Source organism: Meles meles, chromosome 13 (genome assembly GCF_922984935.1).
Source record: "Meles meles chromosome 13, mMelMel3.1 paternal haplotype, whole genome shotgun sequence".
NCBI lineage: Eukaryota > Metazoa > Chordata > Mammalia > Carnivora > Mustelidae > Meles > Meles meles.
This window is the reverse complement of record NC_060078.1, coordinates 6899221-6914007: the sequence shown is the minus strand read 5'-3', so window position 1 is coordinate 6914007 and position 14787 is coordinate 6899221. Positions and strand designations below refer to the sequence as shown.

The following is a 14787-nucleotide window of genomic DNA, read 5'->3' as shown; positions in this document are numbered from 1 at the left end:
CCAGAAATGGTGCTTATAGGAATCAGACATAAAGAACAGAGATTTATGACAAATATGTACTTATTACTTTAATGATGTGAGTCAAACAATTGGAAATGGCTCAGTTGTTCAACAGACGGTGCTTTGAGTGCTGTCACTGAGAATGTCCAAGGGGACAGAAGCAAACATGCCTATCCACTGGAGGGACATCAGGTAGAACAGGAGCCCAAACCTAAAACTCTCCCAGCTGCCCCCACCCCCATCTTTGCACACACACATGCGTGCAAGTAAGCACACACTAAATCCAGAGGGAAAAGCATGGAAAGAGGACACCATCCATTATGGGTGATTATTACATGGAAGAAGGCATGTGTCTTCATTTATTCATATTTAAATCGTTATTTTACTACATAAATATAGTCTGCCTAAACCTTAAGAACTATTTACTTTATTTCCTGACTTGTTATTAAAAAATGGGAAGATTTAAGATGTAATGTTAATATTTTTATAATATGCCCACTAAAATAATTTAAACGTGGCTTATGCAGGAAAATGAAATAATTTAAAGGTGTCTCACTGACCCAGCCATTTCCCCAGTTTCTGCTTTTCAAGGTGTCCTTATGAAAGGGAACAAAATTCCAGATAATGAAAGAGGTTCATTTTGGGGCTTCCCATGGTCATTGCCGTTTCAGAAACATTTGGTGTAATAAAATGCTTCCCCTCTGCCTAAATCCATTAGAATTTATTTGGGAATGGGTATAGCAGAAAGGTTGTTTTTGATTTTCCAAATTATCCTTTTAATAGTCTTTTTTTAAAAATTTCTTTTAAATTTAAATTTAAATCCAGACATTCCCCATGTTTCCATTCTGGCACATTTTTTTTTTTTTTTATTTCTTTTCAGCGTAACAGTATTCATTGTTTTTGCATCACACCCAGTGCTCCATGCATTACGCGCCCTCCCCAATACCCACCACCTGGTTCCCCCAACCTCCCACCCCCTGCCCCTTCAAAACTCTCAGGTTGTTTTTCAGAGTCCATAGTCTCTCATGGTTCATCTCCCCTTCCAATTTCGCTCAACTCCCTTCTCCTCTCCATCCCCCAATGTCCTCCATGTTCTTTGTTATGCTCCACAAATAAGTGAAACCATATGATACTTGACTGTCTCTGCTTGACTTATTTCACTCAGCATAATCGCTTCCAGTCCTGTCCATGTTGCTACAAAAGTTGGGTATTCATCCTGATGGAGGCATAATACTCCATCGTGTATATGGACCACATCTTCCTTATCCATTCGTCCGTTGAAGGGCATCTTGGTTCTTTCCACAGTTTGGCAACCGTGGCCATTGGTGCTATAAACATTGAGGTACAGATGGCCCTTACTTTCACTACATCTGTATCTCTGCGGTAAATACCCAGTAGTGCAATTGCAGGGTCACAGGGAAGCTCTATTTTTAATTTCTTGAGGAATATCCACACTGTTCTCCAAAGTGGTGCACCAACTTGTATTCCCACCAAGTGTAAGAGGGATCCCCTTTCTCCACATCCTCTCCAACACACATTGTTTCCTGTCTTGCTAATTTTGGCCATTTTAACTGGTGTGAGGTGGTATCTCAATGTGGTTTTAATTTGAATCTCCCTGATGACTAGTGATGATGAACATTTTTTCATGTGTCTGATAGCCATTTGAAGGTCTTCATTGGAAAAGTGTCTGTTCATATCTTCTGCCCATTTTTTTGATATGATTATCTGTTTTGTGTGTGTTGAGTTTGAGGAGTTCTTTATAGATCCTGGATATCAACCTTTTGTCTGTACTGTCATTTGCAAATATCTTCTCCCATTCCATGGGTTTTGTTGTTTTGTTTTGTTGACTGTTTCCTTTGCTGTGCAGAAGCTTTTGATCTTGATGAAGTCCCAAAAGTTCATTTTCGCTTTTGTTTCCTTTGCCTTTGGAGACATATCTTGAAAGAAGTTGCTGTGGCTGATATCGAAGAGGTTACTGCCTATGTTCTCCTCTAGGATTCTGATAGATTCCTGTCTCACGTTGAGGTCTTTTATCCATTTCGAGTTTATCTTTGTGGACGGTGTAAGAGAATGGTCGAGTTTCATTCTTCTACATATAGATGTCCAGTTTTCCCAGCACCATTTATTGAAGAGACTGTCATTTTTTCACTGCATATTTTTTCCAGTTTTTGTCGAGGATTATTTGACCATAGAGTTGAGGGTCCATATCTGGGCTCTCTACTCTGTTCCCCTGGTCTATGTGTCTGTTTTTATGCCAATACCATGCTGTCTTGCTGATCACAGCTTTGTAGTAAAGCTTGAAATCAGGTAACATGATGCCGCCAGTTTTATTTTTGTTTTTCAACATTTCCTTTGCAATTCGGGGTCTCTTCTGATTCCATACAAATCTTAGGATTATTTGCTCCAAATCTTTGAAAAATACCGGTGGAATTTTGATCGGAATGGCATTAAAAGTATAGATTGCTCTAGGCAGTATAGACATTTTAACAATGTTTATTCTTCCGATCCAAGAGCATGGAATGGTCTTCCATCTTTTTATGTCTTCTTCAATTTCTTTCATGAGTGTTCTGTAGTTCCTTGAGTACAGATCCTTTACCTCTTTGGTTAGGTTTATGCCCAGGTATCTTATGGTTCTTGGTGCTATAGTAAATGGAATCTATTCTCTAATTTGCCTTTCTGTATTTTCATTATTAGTTTATAAGAAAGCAACTAATTTCTGTACATTGACTTTGTATCTGCCATGTTACTGAATTGCTCTATGAGTTCTAGTAGTTTGGGGGTGGAGTTTTTGGGGGTTTCCATATAAAAAATCATGTCATCTGCAAAGAGAGAGAGTTTGACTTCTTCATTGACAATTTGGGTATCTTTTATTACTCTTTGTTGTCTGATTGCTGTTGCTAGGACTTCTAATACTATGTTGAACAAGAGTGGTGAGAGTGGGCATCCTTGTCGTGTTCCTGATCTCATCGGGAAGGCTGCGAGCTTTTTCCCATTGAGGATGATATTTGCTGTGGGTCTTTCATAGATAGATTTTATGAAGTTCAGGAATGTTCCCTCTATCCCTATACTTTGAAGTGTTTTAATCAGGAACGGATGCTGGATTTTGTCAAATGCTTTTTCTGCATCAATTGAGAGGACCATGTGGTTCTTCTCTCTTCTCTTATTGATTTGTTCTATCGACATTGATTGATTTGTGAATGTTGAACCATCCTTGTAACCCAGGGATGAATCCCACCTGGTCATGGTGGATAATCGTTTTAATGTACTGTTGGATCCTGTTTGCTAGGATCTTGTTGAGAATCTTAGCATCCATATTCACCAGTGATATTGGTCTGAAATTCTCCTTTTTGGTAGGGTCTTTGCCTGGTTTGGGGATATGTGTAATGCTGGCTTCATAAAAAGAGTCTGGAAGTTTTCCTTCTGCTTCAATTTTTGGAAACAGCCTCAGGAGAACAGGTGTTATTTCTTTGAAAGTTTGGCAGAATTGCCCAGGGAATCCGTCAGGTCCTGGGCTCTTGTTTTTGGGGAGGTTTTTGATCACTGCTTCAATCTCGTTACTAGATATTGGTCTATTCAGGTTGTCAATTTCTTCCTGGTTCGATTTTGGGAGTTTGTAGTTTTCCAGGAATGCATCCATTTCATCTAGGTTGCTTAGCTTATTGGCATATAACTGTTGATAATAACTTCTGATGATTGTTTCTACTTCCTTGGTGTTAGTTGTGATCTCTCTCTTTTCATTCATAATTTTATTAATTTGAGCTTTCTCTCTTTTCTTTTGGATTAGTGTGGCCAATGGTTTATTGATCTTCTTGATTATTTCAAAAAACCAGCTTCTAGTTTCATTGATACATTCTACTGTATCTCTGGTTTCTACCTCATTGATCTCTGCTCTAATCTTGATTATTTCCCTTCTTATGTGTGGAGTTGGTTTGATTTGTTGTTGATTCTCCAGTTCTTTAAGGTGTAGAGACAGCTGGTGTATTCTGGATTTTTCAATTTTTCTGAGGGAGGCTTGGATGGCTATGTATTTCCCCCTTAGAACCGCCTTTGCTGAGCTGGAGCAAATAATCCTAAAATTTGTATGGAATCAGAAGAGACCCCGAATTGCTAAGGAAATGTTGAAAAACAAAAACAAAACTGGCGGCATCACGTTACCCGATTTCAAGCTTTACTACAAAGCTGTGATCAGCAAGACAGCATGGTATTGGCATAAAAACGGATACATAGACCAGTGGAATAGAGTGGAGAGCCCATATATGGAACCTCAACTCTATGGTGAAATAATCTTCGACAAAACAGGAAAAAATATTCAATGGAAAAAAGACAGTCTCTTCAATAAATGGTGCTGGGAAAGCTGGACAGTGATATGTAGAAGAATGAAACTTGACCATTCTCTTACACCATCCACAAAGATAAACTCGAAATGGATAAAAGACCTCAATGTGAGACAGGAATCTATCAGAATCCTAGAGGAGAACATAGGCAGTAACCTCTTCGATATAAGCCACAGCAACTTCTTTCAAGATATGTCTCCAAAGGCAAAGGAAACAAAAGCGAAAATGAACTTTTGGGACTTCATCAAGATCAAAAGCTTCTGCACAGCAAAGGAAACAGTCAACAAAACAAAAAGGCAACCCACGGAATGGGAGAAGATATTTGCAAATGACAGTACAGACAAAAGGTTGATATCCAGGATCTATAAAGAACTTCTCAAACTCAACACACACAAAACAGATAATCATATCGAAAAATGGGCAGAAGATATGAACAGACACTTTTCCAATGAAGACATACAAATGGCTATCAGACACATGAAAAAATGTTCATCATCACTAGTCATCAGGGAGATTCAAATTAAAACCACATTGAGATACCACCTCACACCAGTTAGAATGGCCAAAATTAGCAAGACAGGAAACAACGTGTGTTGGAGAGGATGTGGAGAAAGGGGAACCCTCTTACACTGTTGGTGGGAATGCAAGTTAGTGCAGCCACTTTGGAGAACAGTGTGGAGACTCCTGAAGAAATTAAGAATAGAGCTTCCCTATGACCCTGCAATTGCACTGCTGGGTATTTACCCCAGAGATACAGATGTAGTGAAAAGAAGGGCCATCTGTACCCCAATGTTTATTGCAGCAATGGCCACGGTCGCCAAACTGTGGAAAGAACCAAGATGCCCTTCAACGGACAAATGGATAAGGAAGATGTGGTCCATATACACGATGGAGTATTATGCCTCCATCAGAAAGGATGAATACCCAACTTTTGTAGCAACATGGATGGGACTGGAAGAGATTATGCTGAGCGAAATAAGTCAAGCAGAGACAGTCAAGTATCATATGGTCTCACTTATTTGTGGAGCATAACAAATAACATGGAGGACATTGGGAGATGGAGAGGAGAGGGAGTTGAGGGAAACTGGAAGGGGAGATGAACCATGAGAGACTATGGACTCTGAAAAACAACCAAAGGGTTTTGAAGGGGCGGGGGGGGGGGGTGGGAGGTTGAGGAACCAGGTGGTGGGTAATAGGGAGGGCACGTACTGCATGGAGCACTGGGTGTGATGCCAAAACAATGAACACCGTTATGCTCTAAATAAACAAATAAACGAATAAAAAAAAAAAAAAAAAGAACCGCCTTTGCTGTATCCCACAGGTTTTGGACTGAAGTGTCTTCATTCTCATGGGTTTCCATGAATTGTTTAAGTTCTTCTTTGATCTCCTGGTTGATCCAAGCAGTCTTAAGCAAGTGGTCTTTAGCTTCCAGGTATTTGAGTTCATTCTGAACTTTTCCTTGTGATTGAGCTCCAGTTTCAAAGCATTGTGATCTGAGAATATGCAGGGAATAATGTCAGTCTTTTGGTATCCGTTGAGTCCTGATTTTTGACCCAGTATGTGGTCTATTCTGGAGAAGGTTCCATGTGCACTTGAGAAGAATGAGTATTCTGTTGTTTTAGGGTGGCATGTTCTGTATATATCTATGAGGTCCATCTGGTCAATGTGTCATTCAATGCTCTTGTTTCTTTGTGTTCTGCTTGGATGATCTATTACTGAGAGAGGCGTGTTAAGAACTCCTACTTTTAATGTATTCATATCAATATGACTATCTTGATTAATAGTTTTCTTACGTAATTGGCTGTTCCCATATTGAGAGCATAGATATTTACAATTGTTAGATCATCTTGGTGGATAATCCCTTTAAGAATTATGTAGTGTCCTTCTATATCTCTGACTACAGTCTTTAGTTTAAAATCTAATTTATCTGATATGAGAATTGCTACCCCGGTCTTCTTTTGAGGCCCATTGGCATGAAAGATGCTTCTCCATCCCTTCACTTTCAGTCTGGGTGTATCCTTAGGTTCAAAATGGGTCTCTTGTAGACAACATATGGATGGGTCCTGTTGTTTTATCCAATCTGCAACCCTGTGTCATTTTATGGGTGCATTTAGGCCACTCACATTGAGAGTGATTATTGATAGATAGGTTTTTATTGACATTGTGTTACCTTTGAAGTCTTTCTTTCTGTATATTGTCCCTATATTTCTGTTCAATGATATTCTCAGGATTTTTCCTCTTTTACAGAACCCCCCTTAATATTTTCTGCAGTGTCGGCTTGGTGGTCGCATACTCTTCTAAGCCTTGCCACTCTTGGAAACTCTTCATCTCTCCATCTATTTTGAATGTCAGTCTTGCTGGATAAAGTATTCTTGGCTGCATGCTCTTCTCATTTAGTGCCCTGAATATATCTTGCCAGCCCTTTCTGGCTTGCCATGTTTCTGTGGACAGGTCTGACGTTATTCTGATGGGCTTTCCTCTGTACGTAAGGAGCCTCTTTTTCCTAGCAGCTTTCAAGAGATTGTATCTACAATTATGATTTCTCTATTTTATTATATCAGGTGCCTTGATATTTTTTTTTAGAATCTATGATATTGGGTGTAATCCTTTCTGCCTCTAGTACATGAACACTGGTTCCATTCGCGAGACTGGGAAAATTTTCATGGAGAACTTGTTCCACTATATCGTCTAGGCTTCTTTATTTCTCCTCCCCTTCAGGGATTCCAATAATTCTGACATTGGAACTTTTCATGGCGTCATTTATTTCCCTAATTCTGTTTTCATGGCTTCTAAGCTATTTGTTCCAGGCTTCCTCCTGATCTTTTCTCTCTGTTTGTTCTCCAGATCTCTAATTCTATCTTCTATCTCAGTTATCCTAGCTTTTAGAGAATTTAGATTAGATTGGAGCTCATTGAGAGCATTGTGAACATCATCCCTGATGGCTTCCAGTTCTGCCCTAGCATTGTGAACATCATCCCTGGTGGCCTTTAGTTCTGCCCTAATCAATTCCATTTTGTCATCCATGGCTTTCTCCAACCTAGCTATTGCCTGGATAGTTGTTAGCCTGAATTCCCTTTCCAACATATTGTCTATGTTGATAGCTGTTTGCTCTGTTGCAGAAGGCCCATCCTCTGTATTTTTCTTCTGTTGGGCATTCCTCCTCCTAGTCATTTTGGTGAGAGATGGCTGAACGTATGTAGCTGGATGTATCAACCGCGGTGAAGTCAAGGTGCTCCCTGGAACGCTTCTGAGCAACCAGGATTCCCCACCCAAACGAGAGAAAAAAGAAAAGAAAAAGGAAAAGAGAGAGAGAGAGAGAGAGAGGAAAAAAGGGAAGATAAAAGAGAAGGCTCAACCCAAATGGGCCCCAAGGTAAGATTTATGAAGTATACAAACAAAAACAGACAAACAAAAAGGCTTATAAAAGTATGTGACAAGAGTATATATATATATATATATATGCACACACACAAAAAAAAAAACCCACCTCGTCAAAAAGACCCCAACTGTAAGATTTATATACTATCAGGACAAACACAAATACACAGAAACAGTGGCGGAAGAAAAAGATGGGAGAGTGGTTATAAATTCTCAGTGTGGGTGAAGGTTATTTTTATTCTTTCTGGATGTATCTTGATATCTTTGTTAAAGGACTCAATTTTCCTAAGGTGAAGGGGGATTAAAACTTGGTTTACCTATAGGGGTAGCATTGGTTGGGGGATGGGGATTACCTTGAAATTTAACTCTATATGAATGTTAAAAAATAAAAATAAAAAAAAGAATGAACTAAACTAAAATTAAAAAAAAATAAAAAATAGAAAAGCAAAAGAAAAACATGGGTATATGTATCAAAAAGTTCAGGTTAAAAGGTTATTATTGAATTTGATGTACTGGACATCTCACTGTAAGGGTAAGTAGGTTAAAATTTATATATATAAATTTATATATATATATATATATATATATATATTTTTTTTTTTTTTTTTTTTTTCTCCAGAATAGTGGGAATGGATCAAAAACAAAAGTTGTATCTATGAAGTAGTGGTGGTGGTTGTTCTCTTATCTTTATTTTTCTGGTTAATTTTCTGGGTGAGGGGCCTGCCGCGTGGGTTTTCAGGCAATGTTCCCTGTGTTAAGTCTTCCCGCCCCCCTCAAGGGGGTGTACTCTGAGGAAACCGGTTTTTCAGGCTTTTGTTCTCTGGAGGTTTTTATGTTTGTTCATTTGTTTTCTCCCCCCTTGGCGGCTCTTGATGGTTTTTGGAGGTTTAGAGGAAAGCATACTGCACCCCAACCTCCCTCTCAGAGAGAAGCCTCAGTCTGTTCCCCTCTGGGTGTTCCAGAGCACATAAATTTCCCCTTGGCCGCTGGCAGAGCAGGTTCCGAGTCGTGGTCCCTGGGGACACAGGAACTCCTGCTTGTACCCAAAACCACCAGGACAGTGGCAGCTGTCTGGGCAGCTCCAGACCGCCAGAGAGGTTCCAAGCGGCGACCAGAGGCTGAGATTTTCCCGCTGGCCTGGGCTGGGAGTGCCTGGTCTTTCTGGGTCCGAGAGCAGAGGGCTGGTGCCTTCATGCACCTCTCTCAGAGGAGGGTGTGGGGCACATGCATCTCAGGCTCTGATAGTACAGTGGGGCATTTTGCCTGCTGGCGAGGCTCCCAGCCCCTCACAGGAGCCCGACCTCACGCATTCTCAGGTGCACTGGCGGCTCAGGGACCAAGACCTGGTTTCTCCTCCGCACTCTCTCTGGCTCAGCGCCAGGGGTGGCTGCCCTGGGTCCGGGGACTTGTGCCCCTGTCCTTAACTGCCCCAATTCCCACAATTTCCCCCCGCGATCCTTTGCTCTTTTTGAGTGCTTTCAACCAGAATCCAAGTTAATGCTGGTCCCCAGACACAGGGCACTCTCGTTGGGGTATTACTTTCCAATGGGTCGCCTCTGGTGGCTCCCTCCCCCTTTTGTTTATCTTCCGATATCAATCCGAAGTTCCCACTCTACTTTACCTGCCCACTGGCATCTTCTGCTCCTGTAGAGATCCAGACGTGTATAATTCTGATCTCAGGCTGATTTCATGGGTGGTCGGAGTTCTTTAGTAGGTAATCAGCTGACTTTAGGGTACAGGTTGAAATGGCGCCTCCTCCTACTTCCCCACCATCTTATCTCCAATAAAATGCTTTTTTAATAAAAAATGGAAAAAAAAAAGATTTTTGTATCTGTCCTATGTTCGGGAGCCAGACAGAGAAGGCCATAATGTAGGATACCAGGCACATGAAAATCCCAGATGAAGTAAAGTACCAAAGACAGAGAGAAAAGCAGTGGTTGCCAGGACTGGGGTGAGGGAATGAGCAGTGAGTGATACACAGCCCAGGTTTCTCTGTGATGGAAATATTCCTCAAGTAAATGGTTGCACAATACTCTTAAAGTGCTTAATGGCACCTCCATATACTATTGAAAAGGACCAGAGTAAAACTTTATGTAAACTCAAATTCTACTTTATTTAATGAACAAATTCCATGAAGCCATTATAGCAAGTGTATACAAAACACAAGAATTACAAAGAGAGCAATGACAGAGGAGGGGAAACCATCCTTGGGGTTCCAGCCAGAAAGAACTGCTGCTTGGGGGCTGAGGGTGGTTGTTCCACGGACACAGGTGCTGACTCAAGCCCTTCTCAACCTGAATAGCAGGGTCTAGACCCTGCTGGACCACCAGGTCAGGAGAAAGAGCTGGAGGCTCTTCCATCTCAGAAGAGTGAATTAGAGCCCTGACTACCACCTGCCCTCCCAACAGGGCAGGTGGGGTCGCCACCCTTAACGTGTGAGCTCCAGCACCAGGGAGGGTTAGAGCCACCTTTGTCTCCAAAGATACAGAGGATGCCAGAGTGTGAGTTGGGGTGAGTTCCTGATGTAGGATGTTGCTCCGGGCCTGGTGCTGTATCTCTATGAAGAGACAGTATCATCAGCATGATTGAATTCCCATATCCCGTCTAAATAAAGGAAACTTTCCCCAGACTCAATGTTGCCTGCATCCAAGAACCAATCCCTGTGAAGTCTCCATGACTGAAGACCACCGGGACTGGGATCTGAGACTATTTACTGATCTCCGCCCAACTGCACTCTATGGAGGCTTGCTCAGTGTGGCCCACCCTGTCCCCTCCTCAGGCCCACATCAGTCACCACCAGTCCTTCTCACCCACAGCTTCTGGCTCCGTGGGCTCAAGGTGTTGCAACTGTGTGAGCAGAAGCTGGGCACGGTCCTCCAGGTCTGAGCCTGGCATACTGAGCCCCACGTATACCAGCAGCATATTCAGGCTGGGAAATTCTGGGGGCTGGAAAAATGTTCAGAATATTTTTCTAGCCACGTGTTCAAGATGGAGGAGATGGCCCCAGGGATAGACAGTTAGGAAGAGGAATCAGAGGACAGGGCACCCTCCCAAATGAATATCCCAGGGAACCCTGTGGGAACCTGGGTCATTGGGCATCCAGGTTCCATCAGAGACGAGTCCTGTTCCTTGTCCACATGTGATCTGGCAATCCTGCCTGAGACAGGCCTGGTTATAGACAACAGGCTGGCAAGAGCCTCAATGAGTGGGAGATCCTGATGAATGGTGGGACCATTTCTGTCCTTCATGGCAGATCTGGACACACTCCTCCATCTGTCTCCTTGTGCACTTGCCACTTGAACTAAACTGCATGGGCCCAGGGAGGGATGGTGTCTGGCCTCTTAATTACCCTGATTGCACATGCCACTGCTCTCTGAAGATCCAACCAAGGAGGGAGCAAATGGATTCTGTCTCTAGCCAGGCCTTCCCAGGATCCTCCCAGTGCTTTAAAAGTTACCTCCTGTGCCCATGTGCTTCTTTATTCACGAGGTGCCATGAGTGGGTCTCCTTCCCACTCGTGGGACATTAGTGGGACATTAGTGGGACACTAATCTCCCACAGGGTTTGGAATATCTAAACCCTATCCTCTCACTGGGTCTCCTGAGCACCCTCTGAGCACCCAGTGACCAGGTTCCAACATATTGCTGTGTGTGCTGGTTTCCACAGACTCTCTTCTAGGTCCCAGGATGGGGACAGAGACACGGGTGGGAGGGCGCGGTGATGGGGAATGACTCTCTTAGGGGCTAAAGCTGTCCTCCCTTCCCCTCTGCTCTCCCAGAGTACCCACACCCACAGCTCCCCCAGGCCCCTTTCTTTCTCTAGAAGAAACTTTCAGACCTTCACGCTTAAGGAGGAATCCCAGATGTGTGTGATGAGGATCCAAGAGTCCCTCCAACTCACAGTCCCCTTGCTGCTCTTGTGGAGAGGGAAGGTCCTCCTGCATTAGCCGAAGCTCACTCATGTTTTACTGCTCCTGGGCTATGCCGACTTCATCACAGCTGGCGGAAATGCACTCATATCTAGAGGAGGCCAGGGGGCATCACATTAATTGTCCTGTGGATGCTACATCTCATTGTGTCCAGTATCACTGTCTGACTCCTGACTACTCTGGAGACCTGGGCTGCTGTCTGCTCTGTGCAGGGATTGCAGTCAAGTCCTAGAGAAGCGCCTTCACCTAGTGGGGCTTCCTGAATACTTGCTGAATGAATGAAAGGGCCCCAACCAGCCCGTCACAGGTTTCTGAGTGGGCCTGGGAACACCTCTGAACCCCGGGGATCCCAGCTTTCACCCAGACACAGACCCCAAATGGAATCTTGGATCTCTCTTTCAAATGGCAAAACAGCCCAACTCAAGATTATAGTGATAGTGAGGGATGAGGCAGAGGCTTCATCACGGCATGCAGGGCAATAATAAATGAGTACAACCACAGGCTCTCTAGCAGACCTTTGCACAGGCCCAGGCACCCAGGTGCACTTTCCTTTCAAGACTTCGTGAGTCCCTAACATAACTCTGGCCCAGTCAGAGGAGCAAACTGAGGCTGAGGAAGTTTGGGGACATTTCCAAGACTCACAGCAAGTGGTGGCCAAATCCAACTGGGCCGTTAGGGACAGGGTTCTCACCTTGCAAACAGAAGTCCAACACCTCCTGGGTGGTGGCAGTGGCTCGATATGTGCCCAGGAACATGTAGGCATAGCTGAGGTCTCTTCCTAGGAAATTAGGCACCAGATGTTGTATTCGCTTCTTTAGCAGGCTGGCCCGGTTTGTCCATAGCACAAGGTCTCACTCCTCTTCATCAGTGATCCATATTAACCCCAAGATGCCAGCGCCTTATGGCAAGAGGTGGGACAAGAGGTCCCACAGTCATAAAAACAATCAGGTGACTGGGTGGTTCCTTGGCTTAACCCTAGAAGTCATGGTTTTGGCTCAGGTCATCATCTCAATTTCTTGAGATGGATCTCCTTGTAGGTCTGCGTAACTTAGGGAAGAGTTGGCTTGAGGATACTGCTTCCCCCTCTGCTTCTCCCCACTGTCCCCCTGCCTCTATCAAATAAGGCAATCAACCAATCAATTAAAAAATCTTTAAGGAAAAAGAAAAACCTTTCTTGGTAGACATACAAAGAATTGAAGTCAGTGAAGTCTGACCTTGATAGTATCTCAGGTCAGATTGGGAACTGAGTATTGATAGCAACCCCCTGCATGAATGGCATCGATCCTGTGGTTTCTGATAACAGATTCCATTCTTGAGATGAGAACAGAGAGACATTTTCTTAAGTAAGACAGCTCAGGATATTATGGCATGTAGGGTGTTTAGTGTAGCACTATGATTTAACAACAAAAGAGAATCACAACAAAGTCCTGCATCATTGAAGGGCTCGGTGGCTGTGACAAACGACTGGCCTTCTGGAATGTTGTGCAGCAGAATGAAGCCCCTGATCCTGACCCTGGAGCGGCCCCAGGAATGTGTTTCCTCAAAACCAAAAGGCAGAGCAAGAGACATAGTACCATTGACAACATGTCACTTTGGGTAAAAGTCTCCCCAACTCACCATGGTCATGTGCAAGACTTGCAGAACTTGGGGAGGACTGTCAGGTCAGTGGGGACACCTGGGAGCACAAGGATTCTAGATGAATGGCATGAGACATAGTTTAAAGTCTCTTTCCTGATATTATTACAAATATGTGGACAATGATTCTACATCAGGCCAAGGTAGGGGCAGGGCAATGAGGGCAAGTTTGAAAAGGAGGTGGTGATGCAGATTCATGGGGGTTCAGAACTGTAGGAGGGAGCCCACGGTAGTACCAGGCTGGCTTCTGGGACATGGGTCCCTTTCTGCTCCACTGGGACCCTGGGGGATGGATATCCCCAGTACCTGCACTCACCCTGAGCCATCACTGGACTCTGTTGGCATTTGGGGGCACCTTCTGTCCTTCAAGGAGGAAGAGCAGTGGATCTCAACATTCAGCTCTTGCGTGTTGAGCTCTGTAAAGACAGCACCCAGCAATCAGGAAGGAGGCCTCAGAGCCCTATCTGGCTGCCTTTGCTGGTCCTCATACCCAGGGCACTACATTCCAGATACACCAAACCCCAGTATGCACACAGCTCCACCAAGGAGAGAAATGTGACACAGCTTCAGAGCCTTGGATGAGCTCTGAGAGAGGTAAGATGCACCTCAGGAATCCTTTCCACCCTGCCCACCATGACATTGGTGTGAACATAAAGGGATCACCAGGGTATCCACTATCTTGCAACCCTCTCCATCCCAGTGACAGGAACCCCACATATCCCTCTTTGCCAGAAATTCCAGAGGAGAGGACGAGGCTGCCGTGGGATGGCTCAGAGGTGTGGCTTGGCCTGGCATAAGCTGTTCTGTATTACCTTATCGAACCTCCTGCCAAATGCCCTGAGTCTTTGCCCACGAGGTTTGAGCCAAAATCTGCAGCATGAAAAAGTCATTCCCCTGGGTTTTCTGGGAGCCAGAGTTCTGGGAAGTAGGCAAACAGCAGGAGAATATCTTTCAGTATTGAATGTCTCTAGCCAAGTAACCGTGGTGCTACACGACACTAGAATGTGGAAGCCTGTTTGCGGGGGTTCCAAATTCTGTTGGGGTCTGCAGTCAAGGAAGTAACTTCACTGCTTGAGATCACCTACCCAAGTCCACTCCTGGATTGACACCTACACAATCAGTGCTCAGGGTTGCCATCTGTTCATCCCCCTTCTGCATGCAAGGCCACATCTGTACACAGTGACACCAACACACCCCTCTCCACAGCCCCCTAAGGAAGGTCTGGGAGCAGCCAGGGGCCCAGCTTGGAAACACACGTGTCTTCAGGAACAGCTCTCCAGTCTTACCTGTTTGTGTCCCTGGATAAGACATTATCCCTGTCAGGGGTGGTCTGCATCTTGTCTGTACAATACAGACGACTCTAGCATGGACTTCCTCCAGATGTTCACAGGCATTTGTGGGATAATATCTGTGACAATGGAAGAACAGTGTCACATGTAAGAAATAGCTCCAACCATATTTTCTTCCTCTTCTTATCTTCTCTGGGTCTGCTATTGGTCAGATCTCACTCTA

The 14787-nt window shown here is 44.0% G+C and overlaps 1 long non-coding RNA gene across 1 annotated transcript; it reads right to left on the bottom strand.

Annotated features, from left to right (window-relative positions):
* Window positions 1-9863: 9863 nt before the first annotated feature.
* Window positions 9864-12518, bottom strand: LOC123955510. The gene is made up of 3 exons (XR_006821294.1): window positions 12283-12518; window positions 11550-11731; window positions 9864-10269 (listed from the first exon to the last, which is right to left on the bottom strand). It is a non-coding gene; the product is annotated as an uncharacterized LOC123955510 (long non-coding RNA).
* Window positions 12519-14787: the final 2269 nt, after the last annotated feature.